The sequence below is a fragment of the Mytilus edulis genome, chromosome 6 (assembly GCF_963676685.1).
Source record: "Mytilus edulis chromosome 6, xbMytEdul2.2, whole genome shotgun sequence".
NCBI lineage: Eukaryota > Metazoa > Mollusca > Bivalvia > Mytilida > Mytilidae > Mytilus > Mytilus edulis.
This window is the reverse complement of record NC_092349.1, coordinates 31,954,269-31,966,332: the sequence shown is the minus strand read 5'-3', so window position 1 is coordinate 31,966,332 and position 12,064 is coordinate 31,954,269. Positions and strand designations below refer to the sequence as shown.

Here is a 12,064-nt window from a genome sequence, read left to right as displayed (position 1 = left end):
AAACGTTTTTTTAGAGTAAGGAGATAAATGTGTGGTCTATATTTAACGTTAAGATTAATTAATGAAACAAAATTTAAAACTGTAAAAGTATTACAATTTGGAACAAAGTAACACATATATTTTATTAGTATATATTATTTGTTATAGGTATCATGTAGGTGTAGGGGTTATAGAAAAGGATCAAATTATATATATTTTTTTAATTTGTGAATTTTTAAATCTATTTTTTATGTATTGTGTTAATAAACATATCTTTGTTTTTATTATGTAGAATTTATAAAACTTGTAGAAGTTGTATACGACAGATTCCCCCTTTTATTTTTGTTTTAATGGATAATTCGATATAAAAAAAGAACGTTTTGTATTGATTTATATATAGAAATTGTTTTACAAAATATTGCTAGGCTGCGAACTCAAGGCGAGTGAACAAACTATCAATAATCTGATAGATGATAAATAAAAAAAAGAAATAAGGGGAAGTAAACAAGTTTTTGTTTTTCCAAATTGAGATAAGTTTATCAGTGGGATTTAGGTGCGATCTTCATTGGAATAGCCATATTTTTGTACTGTTAATTAATTAAGAATATATCTTGGTTAGCCAAAAAGAATGTTGTGAGTTCTGGTTCTAATGCCACGAACAATTGGTAAAAAAAAATTGGTGTCTTCGCAATTGGTTGGAATAGATGTTACTGATTCCAGAGAGATGTCTTCCTCTGCGCCATTGATCAAGGACGAAACTTAACCGAAGGCCGATGTTAACAGCCTCTTAAGAAGGACGAACCAACCAGCTAGATGCGTTAACTACTACGTAATGAAGATGATGATGACCGACACTTGTACCAAGATTTGCGCCCTTTCCAGCAGTTGATGAACTTTATACTATGATGGTGACGGAAATACAACATGAACTATGTATATCGAAATATTGAACTGATGATTCGAATGAACTATGTGTAAATATATCCAGCTATTGGACTTGATGAATGTAATGAACTTATTATATCCTGATATTGGACTTATAGAACTTTATAAACTTTAGATGTGTGGTGATGGTTACCGAAAACTTAACAAGGAACTACTGGATTTATAATAGCATAAATGAAGAAGGACTATCATATTTTTCCGAACTTTCGTTCTCACTGCGATGGAAGGCATTATGTAACACAATTTGTGTTCCAATCTACTAGCTACATAATTAATACAGTTTCAAGTACATGTATTTGACCCTTGCAGACATTTATCGTTCATGTATTTTGCTGGCGTTATATAATTGCATTGCGCAGATGTTAATAACATTGTCAACTGACCAACCTAGTACATGTATTACTTAATAGCTAGACTACTCTATACAAATGTTGACATTTATGGTCATTTTTGACAGTTGATGGATGGCCCCTCTGAACTATATAAGATCCAGCTTTGAAACAGATTGGTACAAGAGATTGGTACCGGAGATTCCGCCAAGATCTCCCCCCTCGTGGGTAGGCTGGAACTCATGAGCTTAATATCCGAACGTACTCCATCAGGACTGAACAGTTATACTCATGTCTAGTTACTAAGTACTATACGATCACGTGCCCGTGTGAGATATTGAACATTCGAACAATTCTACTTTAAAGACAGTTTGTGAACATTCGAACATTTGAACTTTAGAATCTTACTTGACTTTGTAATAATTTAATAAAATATATTTATCCTATTAACGACTTCGTTACAGTCATACCATATCTTCCTTTATTATAATGACTTGTATTAAATAGTATTATATATATATATATATATATATTCTATATAAAAAAAAACAAAAAAAACATTAAATATACCAAGTGTACGCGCCGAATAGTAAAGTCTACAAGGCGTTGTTTTTTTGTGTTTTTTTGTGTGTTTTTTTTTTACATATATCGCATATTACAGAATAAAGTTAAGATAAAATAGACCAATTATACCAAAACAATTTTGTAATAAACATCTAACTTTTATTTAATTTTTATTTAAACATAAAAATGTTATAGTTCTGAAAATATTTTGAATGGCCGGTTAGATCTAGTCCACCAAAAAACTTGCTTGCATAAAGTAAGACTGAAATTAATACACTGGTGTAAACATACTATGTCCTACTATATAACCAGGACGTTGATTGAATACCATTTTCAGTCATTATGAGATAGTCAAATTTCGATTATATCCTAGTAGTTTGAAATGAGAAAATTGTCAAACATATTCATTGTCGATTGATGATTGTCATCTCAAAAGCTAGCAGTTACTATTTGCGACAGGTTATCTACATTAATACCGATCAATCGGCAATCCTCGGGTGAATCCGCTACTCTTCTTCTATCGTTAGATGAGTTTACGGAATCGGTCGAGTTGTAACGAATGATACACTCATCAATCGGCAGTCCTCGGGTGAATCCGCTACTCTTCTTCTATCGTTTGATGAGTTTACGGAATCGGTCGAGTTGTGACGAATGATACACTCATCTATCGGCAGTCCTCGGGTGAATCCGCTACTCTTCTTCTATCGTTAGATGAGTTTACGGAAACGGCCGAGTTGTGACGAATGTATTACGGATATGGTTAGAAAAGTTATGTATTTAGCATTATGAATGGAAATAAAATGTAAGCTTGCAACATTACAACATCTATCAGAACCGATATGTGTTGCACAGCTATGAACAGTTAGAATATATACACATACATCCAAATTAACAATATAATACTTCTGTACTTCAATTCAGAGGGAATGATGCTAGTCCTAATTGAGGCTCTTCAAACTGTAAAATATGAAGAAAAATACGATTAGTATGATACCAGACTGAAGAGAATCTTTATTAATTTTGACATTGTCTGATATAAGCTGTATGATCATGTAAGTGTCTGTAAGCTTATTGGAATATTTCCCTCGGGTTTTTTATATTTTGTAAATTGCTCACATTTGTGTAATAAGGAACATGTTTATTTTAATATTCACAAAGGTTATCGGAATAAACTTATTATTATTATAATAGAAAAACATGGATTTTTTTTCTAGACAAACTTTTTTTTTCGCCAAAGTCGAAAACAATTTTTTTCTTTCAATTTTCAAACTTTGTTTTCCAAAAAAAACCATAGCCCCTCCCCCGCCCCCCCCCCCCCCCCCAGAAAATCAAATGGTTGCTGCCTTAACTCTTCTTAGATACCAGGATTGAAATTTTGTATTTGCGTCAGACGCGCGTTTCGTCTACAAAAGACTCACCAGTGACGCTCAAATAAAAAAAAGTTAAATAGGCCTAATAAAGTACGAAGTTGAAGAGCATTGAGGACCCAAAATTCCTAAAAGTTTTGCCAAATACAGCTGAGGTAATCTATTCCTGAGGTAGAAAAGCCTTAGTTTTGTAAACAGTTAATTTATAATTTAAGACCGCCCTAGAACCAGCTTGAGTTGAATTCTTTACAAAAATAGTTTTGATAGGCTTTTTAAGATGTAATTGTTCTTCATATCGCATGTTATAGTTATTTGTTGAATCAAATTCAAGAACATTTCATCAGTTCAAATTGAAATATCATTAAGTGCTGTATTTAGCCCATTCACAATAAAAATTGACTCAGATTCGTGAAATTACAATAGAATATAAAAATAAGGAGATGTGATATGATTGCCAATAAGACAACTATGCACCTAAGTTCAAATGAAGTGAATGTAAGCAATTATAAACAACCGTACGGCCTTCAACAATGAGAAAAAACAATAATGCATGGTCGGTAATAAAAGGTCCCGACATGACATTTTTATTGGAAATACTAAGAAATACTATGATGATTTCAATCCAAGCCACCTCACTAGTTTATACGTCCTAATAAGTGACAGACCAACAAGAGGAGACAATGTGACGTAATGATTATAAACTGTAAAACATCTTATTTTCGCGAGAAGAAAAATAACACAAACATTAATATAAATCGTTGCCAATATGTAGAAATTAGATCTTTCCTTATTTTACTACACCAAACATTTTTGACGTTTTAATCATTATAATTTTGTTAGTGTGGGCGATGCCGTATAATCTTATGACATATTACTTATTGGACATACTACATTGAACCTAAATCCATTAAAAAATTACATTTTTTTTCTAATGCTTAATGTCAGAGAATACGTTCTGCAAAAAGACAAAACGTAAATGCATGTTGTCTTTTTGAATTTGAATGGTGAAATTGGTGGTGAGATAACTGAAAGTTGTTTAAACACAAATTCTAAAATAGTGTAAGAATAGACACAACAAAGATCCTATCTGCGTCATATTGAAGCGTATCGCTCCTCTAACCATTTTACTCTTATTAATATTAAAAACTCACAAACAGATTGAAAAAATTGTCCAACTCTGCCACGGTTTCATTTTCCAATATTTTCTATCTATGGCTTTCAAATTTTTGGTTTAAAGTGTTCCTGATGATAGTAAATGTAGAAAAGCTCTTTAGTAGTGTCAGATTTATAAAGTGAATTTTAGGGGTCTCTGTGGCCGAGTGATCTAGGTACTACATGTGTAGTAGTTACTACTGTAATCACTAGCATGTCAACACTGAGGTTGTGATTTCGAGAACCCCGCTCGTGCAGATGCACTCGAATCCAATCTTAATTGACTAAAATATGACTGTCAGTTTTCCTATCGAAGGTCGGTGGTTTTCTCCGTGCACTCCGGCTTCCTTAACCAATAAAAACTGGCCGCTACGAAATAGCCCAAAAGTGGTGCTTAAAAGTGGCGTTAAAACACAAAAAGTCAAATAAAGTGTGTTTTTCTTTTCTATTTTCTTGGAAAAACAGATAATTTAATGTGAAAAAAGATAAATGCAACTTTGAGTTTTACTAAGAGCTAAAATTATTAGCAGTTCGAGTTCTTTTAGAAGTGCTTACACGATTTAAGTCTCCAAATGATTTTCTATAAGAGTTATTAATTTTAAATAATGAATTATATTCAACCCTTAGAGGAGTTATTGACCTTTAACATTGACACATGTCATATCGGGTTCTTTTATAGCTGACTATATAGTATGGGTTTTTATATAAAAAAAAAACAACCAAGAAGGTAAGGTATGATTGCAAATGAGACAACTATCAACCAAAGTTCAAATAAAGTGAATTATTTGCTCATTATTGAAGGCCATACGGTGACCTATAATTGTTAACTTCTATCAAGTGGTAACTGTTAGCGAGTTGTCTTATTTGCAATAATACCGTATCTTCTTATTTTATTGTTTTACCGTTGTTGACTTTAATTCTTAAACATTGTTAGGGATAGAAACTGCAGAACTGCACAAATTTCAACACTTATTGACACGACTGCATGATTCTTACCGCCTCTATATTTAAGGATGTTCTCTCCTCTCTTTCAAAATAACAAGCATTTTGAAGTTGTTGGGTTTTTTTTTTTAGATATAATCAATTTTAAAATTTGGCGGGAAATGATTTTCGCATGTTTTTTCAAAATAATGGTATGATTGCTAATGTGAAAACTATCTTCCAAAGTTCTAAGGATGTGGATGTAAGCAATTATAGGCAACCATACGGACTTCAGCGAGGAGAAAAACCCATACCGTTTGGTCGGGTATAAAAGGGTCCTGACATATAAAATGAATATTTCAATTGACAAGACTAACGGCCTAATTCATAGCAGAACAATTCCTAAAAAAAATAATATGACAGACATGAACCAATGACAACCACTAAACTACAGGCCCTTGACTTGGGAGAAGCACACAAAGAATGTGGTGGGGTTTAACATGTTTATGAGCGCATTAACAGTCTGAGAAAAAGATGACATTGTGCAATGCCCACCTATAGGTATCGACAGATTGTAGTACTTTGAAAGTACATGTGTGTACTATTTAGTATGGTTTGAATTTACTGTCAGATAACAAAATAAATATTTATATCAATAAAAACAATATTCAAAAATTTAATTACAGTGTTGAATAGGTAACCTTTTAGAATAAGTTTATTTAGAGGATTAATAATTTTACCCGGATCGTATCTAAATTTCTGGGCAAGGTTTACAACATCACCGTAAAATTTAGGATGTTCTATACCGTTTGAAATAAGTTATCTACACCTAAACTTGCAGACCAAATATTTGTATCAAACATTTAACATTGGCTCTTTTTTTCTTTCATAAACTATGAAAAAATGAAAAGGGTTTTATAAGATTTTCAAATACGGCTTATTTAACTATTATAAAAAGAAAAGTAGGAATAACAGACAACTTTTAATAACACTAATTAGATAAAACCAGAGTATTCCGAATAACAGACAAAAAGTCAAAAACAAGAGTAGCAAACATCCTTAAAAATGGACACTTGTCATAGTGAGAATAACTCAAATTTGACGAAGATCAAAATGTTAAACGAGACAAAACTTGATGCTCAGACTTTGTATTTCAGCATTTTTTTAATATGACTTAGGATCCTACGGGTCTCTAGTTCTGCTGGCCATGATAATGTCTGTCCATTTTCGACTTTTCAGTTTTGTAGTATTCATCCGAGACTAAAATTAAATCGAGACTAGTGGATGTTAATATCAATTTAGAGTGCAATACATTTTATTACCGAAATAAATTGAATTCCTAAAAAATGCACCACATTTCCGTGCTGGTTCTCCGCTGCAGTCGTAGCTGCATTCTGTTTCTGGAACCTGCGGATGCATACTTTCAATCAGTACATCTCCACACAAACAAGCGGAACCAAACTACAAAATTACAAACTGTAATTGGTATATAGCGTGACATGTCGATAAAAAGTGCATGGAATTTATTAAATGACTTAACATTCGCTAGGCAAAATATGTGGGTTTTTTTTATTCACAAACATGACAAATGCATTGTGTGTACCATTTTGATAATCATATTCTCCAAACCTTATAAAATTCTACAACCATATGACGTCACAAATATTCATACTCGGTGCGTAATTGGCCGTTTCAAAATCTAAAGCATTCCAGCTAATATTTTCAAAAGCGTACACCAAAACGTAGTGATTGGCCATAAAACGTCTTAAACATAGGAAATTCAACCAATGACATAACGTTGTTTTTATTTTGGGGTACGAACAATGAGATTACCCATAATCCTTTAGATTCTGAAACGGCGAATTGTCAAAACTTATCCAGATGTTTTTCTCCGTTGTTAAGACTGCAAATTTCACCCTCCTCGACCATTTTGTATTTCTTGAAATCAATAATTACTGACAATGAAGAATTTCCTTTTTTTTTCGATACCTTTCTTATGTCATATAGCTGTTCAAATGTTTCGGATTTTAATTTATTATATATAGATAAATGTGATGATCATGATGATCGCCAATAATAACTGAAAACGAAAAACAACAACTTAAAGAGTGTAGATTTTAGAGAAAACAATCTTGGACCTTTAATCTTTCAACCTTTTGGGAGTTAATATTTTGTATATTCAAGAGAACGATCTTCAGCTTGTTAGCAATTGGTCCATTATTGGATTTTGCAAATTCTAAAGGAATTTAATCCTCTCAATGTAAGTTCCAATTGGCTAAATGTTTTCAGAGAATATATCTTAATAAAGATGAAGACGGTTGTAGAGTGAAGGCAAATAAAAAGTTCAATATTGTTCTTTTTTGGCATGTGTTGAATTGGTGAAAATTCTACTGACAATCTTACAAGCAAACGTTTAACAGAGACGTAAGAATCTGGTAAGAGAATGGTTTGTTCTGTGGTAGTTTGAAAATAAATTACCTGACTTGCAATGTATTGAAAATAAATAACTCAGCAGGTCTATAGCTTACTGGGCCTTCAGCGGTTCCAAAACCCTTCAAAAAAAAATTTTGCCTCGCTCCGCTCGATTAAAACTAAATTAACTTCAATACTATGTATGTATGCAATCTGTGAATATTGCTTGGGAATATTCATTTCGCTCAGAAAATTATAAAATACTTAATCTAATTATACCAATTTTCTTTTATTATATACTTATTACTATGTATTTGTGTTTCGTTTGTCCTGTCTCGCTATGTATTATCTTAAAATGTTTGTAGATATTGTCCTCTTGTACACAAGTATGTGTCTGAGGTTATGAATGAAATCTTGAATCTTAAAACTTCTAAAGGGGATAATGATCTACTAGTATTCTGATTAAATGGTACACAATGACTTGACTATACATGTATTAATGGTTTACCTTTTTTGTAAATGGTTATTTGGATGGAGAGTTGTCTCATTGGCACTCACACCACATCTGCCTATATCTAATTATTCATAATTATCAAATATTTAAAAAAATGTATGTTTTCGAATATCATAAATATAGTGGGAAAAAATGAATAATCAGTCCCTTGCTTTAATGAAAATGAAAACTCTTGCTTCAATAGTGCAGAAAATGAATAATCTGTCCTCTCAGTTTACAAAAATAAATAACCGATCAAAACCAAATCCTTCTGGCCCCCCCAGAATATCAAATGGTCGTCCCCTTATCTTCATTGTATAAATTGTACAAATTCGATTGAAAGTAATCATTTACAAGGGGAATAACAACACCGATTTGAGTACGATCATTATAATCAGTCAAAAGTTCATAAACAATTATTGGAATCTGAAATAGAAGGTTGTTTATGCCGAATGAGGATTTAAACTCGAATATCACGATTGATGAAATAACTAATATTGTGATGCATGCGAAATCAAAATCAGCAAAATCAAATTCCGTACGGCGTTTTAAAGTTCCCGATATTCATACAAACATTACAACAACTCTTCCAACTAATATTTGACACCAGTATAATTCCAACCATTTGGAGAAAAGCCATCATATGTCCAATCGTGAAGGACCCGTCATTAGATCTCCGAGTACCAATGAACTTCAGAGGAATTAGTCTTTTGTCGTGCACTAGAAAATTGTATAGTTCTTTTATTAATCAACGGCTCGTCAGTCATCTTCAAAATAATGATATTCTTGCCGACGAACAAAATGGGTTTAGAAAAAATAGACCATGTGAAGACCATATATTTACTGTGTTATTAGAAATAATAAATCGATATTTGTTGCATTCATCGATCTTAAGAAATGTGTTGATTTTATTGACAGAGATATGATGTTATACAAACTTTTGCTTACTAAAATTGATGGAAAGTTATACAATACTGTCAAAAATATATACTAAAGTTCTGAGTCATGCATTCATATAAACATCGTGGTTTTGCTGTAAAATTGGTGTAAAACAGGGAGATAATTTGTCGCCGACACTCTTCTCCATATTTATAAACGATTTTGTCCAAGAAATTAATGACCTCAATCTTGGGTTAGACTAACTTGAAACGATATTGTCATCATTATTGTATGCGGATGATATAGCGTTTCTTCCAAAGTCTACTGAGGATCTTCAGTGTATGTTGAATACACTTCACCAATGGTGTAAACGTTGGAGGGTGTTACATGTTATCAATACGGACAGATTTATAAATGTATTCACTTTAGGAAACCAAAAACCAAAAAAAGTAATTTTGAATTTATAGTTGGAAAAAACAAATTGGAGAAGGTTGAAAATTTCAAATATTTAAGGGATACACTCGGTCATACTGGAAATTTCATAACCAATGCGGAAAATTTGTCGAAAGGCGGTGGAAGAGCACTAGGGAAGATAAAAAAATTCCCAACAATAAAGACTTCGGATTTAATGCTTACGAAAAACCGTATTACTCGTGTGTAGTTCCTATCTTGGATTATGCCTCAACTGTCTGGGGATACCGAAAATTTCAAACAATAGACAATATTCAAAACCGTACAATCCGTTATTTTCTTGGTGTTCACCGTTTTGCGCCTACGCTCGTCCTACATAGGGATATTGGATCGATCCCAAGCCAGTTTCGAAGATGGACAAACATGGTGAGGTATTTGAACAGACTACTCACGTTTGAAGACGATCGCATACCGAACTGCTCGCTTTTAATGCAGACTATAACCGTTGTACCGACAACTGGTGTAGCGAATTGAAGGACATTTTCTGTAAACTTAATCTAGAACATTATTTTGAATAAAAAACTGCTATAAATTGAAAACTGTAGAAATGAAGATTCAGCGCCTTTATTCAAACATATGGAATGATAACATAAAACATGTGCCAAAACTGCGTACTTATATAACTTTTAAATCTGCATTTAATCAGGAACAATATGTAAAAACCAGTTTGACCAAAGTCGAACGCTCATATTTAGCACAATTAAAATGTGATTATTACCTCTGAGGATAGAAACCGGTCGATATATTGGTGAACGACCAGCAGAAAGACTCTGTAGATTTTGCACTGAAGACGTGACCGAAACTGAAACTCAATTTTTATTAGACTGTACATTCTATTCTGGTATACGAGAACGTGTGTTTGATGAACTTTTGACAACTACTTCCTTTAGGGAGCTACCATTTGATTTTTATGGGGGTGGGCTAGGATGAAAAAGTTTGTCCTGCATTTTTTTTTAGTTGTAATCTCTGTCCTGCCTTTTTATTTTTCACTCTATCCGGTCCTGCTTTTTTTTTTTTTTTAGTTTATCCTGACTTTTTTTACATAAATTGTCATCCTGCCTTTTTTTTTTGCAAGTGTCTCATCCTGCCTTTTTTTTACTCAAAACTCCTGTCCTGCCTATTTTTTTCAAATTTCACCATAGCCCCCCCCCCCCCCCTAAAAATCAAATGGTAGCTCCCTTATATCTATGGACAATAATGAAAAGCTCAAACTATTAAATATGAGTCATACTCGAAAACTAGCCAAATAAATCGTACAGACATATTCCAAAAGACGCAATTCTGTTTACAAATAGTTTAAAATATACATATATATTTAAAATTAATTTTCTTCAACAAACAGACAATTTCATGAATAATTTGTGATTTTCAAGAACGGGATAAGTGTTTTATAATTATTTAATATCATTTGAGGTGACTTATAGGTCCATTGGGCCGGGTGTATTCATATTTATCATAATTATGTTATATGTTAATAATCTGTACATATTTACACATGCCACTATAATAAATAATTTACTTACTTACTTACTATTTAAAGTTTTCTTGAATAGCTACTTATTTTGAATAACAACGAAAAGTCTTATAAGCTGTCTAGGAATACAAAGCGAGTGATACCTGATTGAAGGCGGGGATTTTTGTTATTTCTTTTTATTGCTGAGATTAATTGCTATTTGACTCATTTAGAGTGAACGGCTTTGAATGCAGTTAAACGTATAATTTCATTAACCGTATCTTGACCTTAAATTGAATTTTGTTTATCCTGGATAAAAACAAAGTTTTTATTAATATTATAAGATACAAACTTGTAAGCCACCAAATCGGTATCCACTGCACTGTTGCTTACAAAATGCAAGGGACATGTTTCCACTCTCTGTCTGTTTGTGTTTCAAGTGCCTACTAGTATCATCCTTGTAACAACCTAAGTAATCTGCTATCTCTTCAGTAAAAACGAATAAAAGTTGATAATGGACAGATAAAAGAGAGGCGAAAGATACCAAAGGGACATTACAACTCATGAGTAGAAAATAAAAAGACAACGCCATGGCTAAAAAAGAAAAAGACAAACAGACAAACAACAGTAAACAAAACACAACATAGGAAACTAAAGACTTAGCAACACAAACCCTATCAAAAACTGAGGGTGATCTAGGGTTCTCTGGAAGTGTTAAAGATCCTGCTATACATGTGGCACCCGTTAACATATAAAATATGAATTCAACGATATAACATTTATAGTGTTTTGAAGTGTTGTTTATAAAAGCAGCGTGTTACAATGAAATATATGTGGTGTTTTGTCAATATTTTTGACTTGATGTTTCTAAAAGTATCATTTGCTTCTTTTCACATCAAAATAAGAACGATTTGATTGTTTCTCCAATCGGATAAATCCAGACATATATAATTGGCTATATTATACATAATATAACACATAGATCAGAACACTTTTGACTAAAATTTAAAAGCTCAGTATATTAAGGCTTGCTGGAGACGTAAATATTAAAACAAATTAAAGAGTGTAAACACTTTCACATGGACCATTTTAAATTTGC

At 32.4% G+C, this 12,064-nt stretch overlaps 1 long non-coding RNA gene across 1 annotated transcript; it reads right to left on the bottom strand.

Moving 5' to 3' along the window:
- Positions 1-1,944: 1,944 nt before the first annotated feature.
- Positions 1,945-11,492, bottom strand: LOC139526056 (uncharacterized). The gene is made up of 3 exons (XR_011665107.1): positions 11,318-11,492; positions 6,580-6,718; positions 1,945-2,774 (listed from the first exon to the last, which is right to left on the bottom strand). It is a non-coding gene; the product is annotated as an uncharacterized lncRNA (long non-coding RNA).
- Between the last annotated feature and the right edge of the window lie 572 nt (positions 11,493-12,064).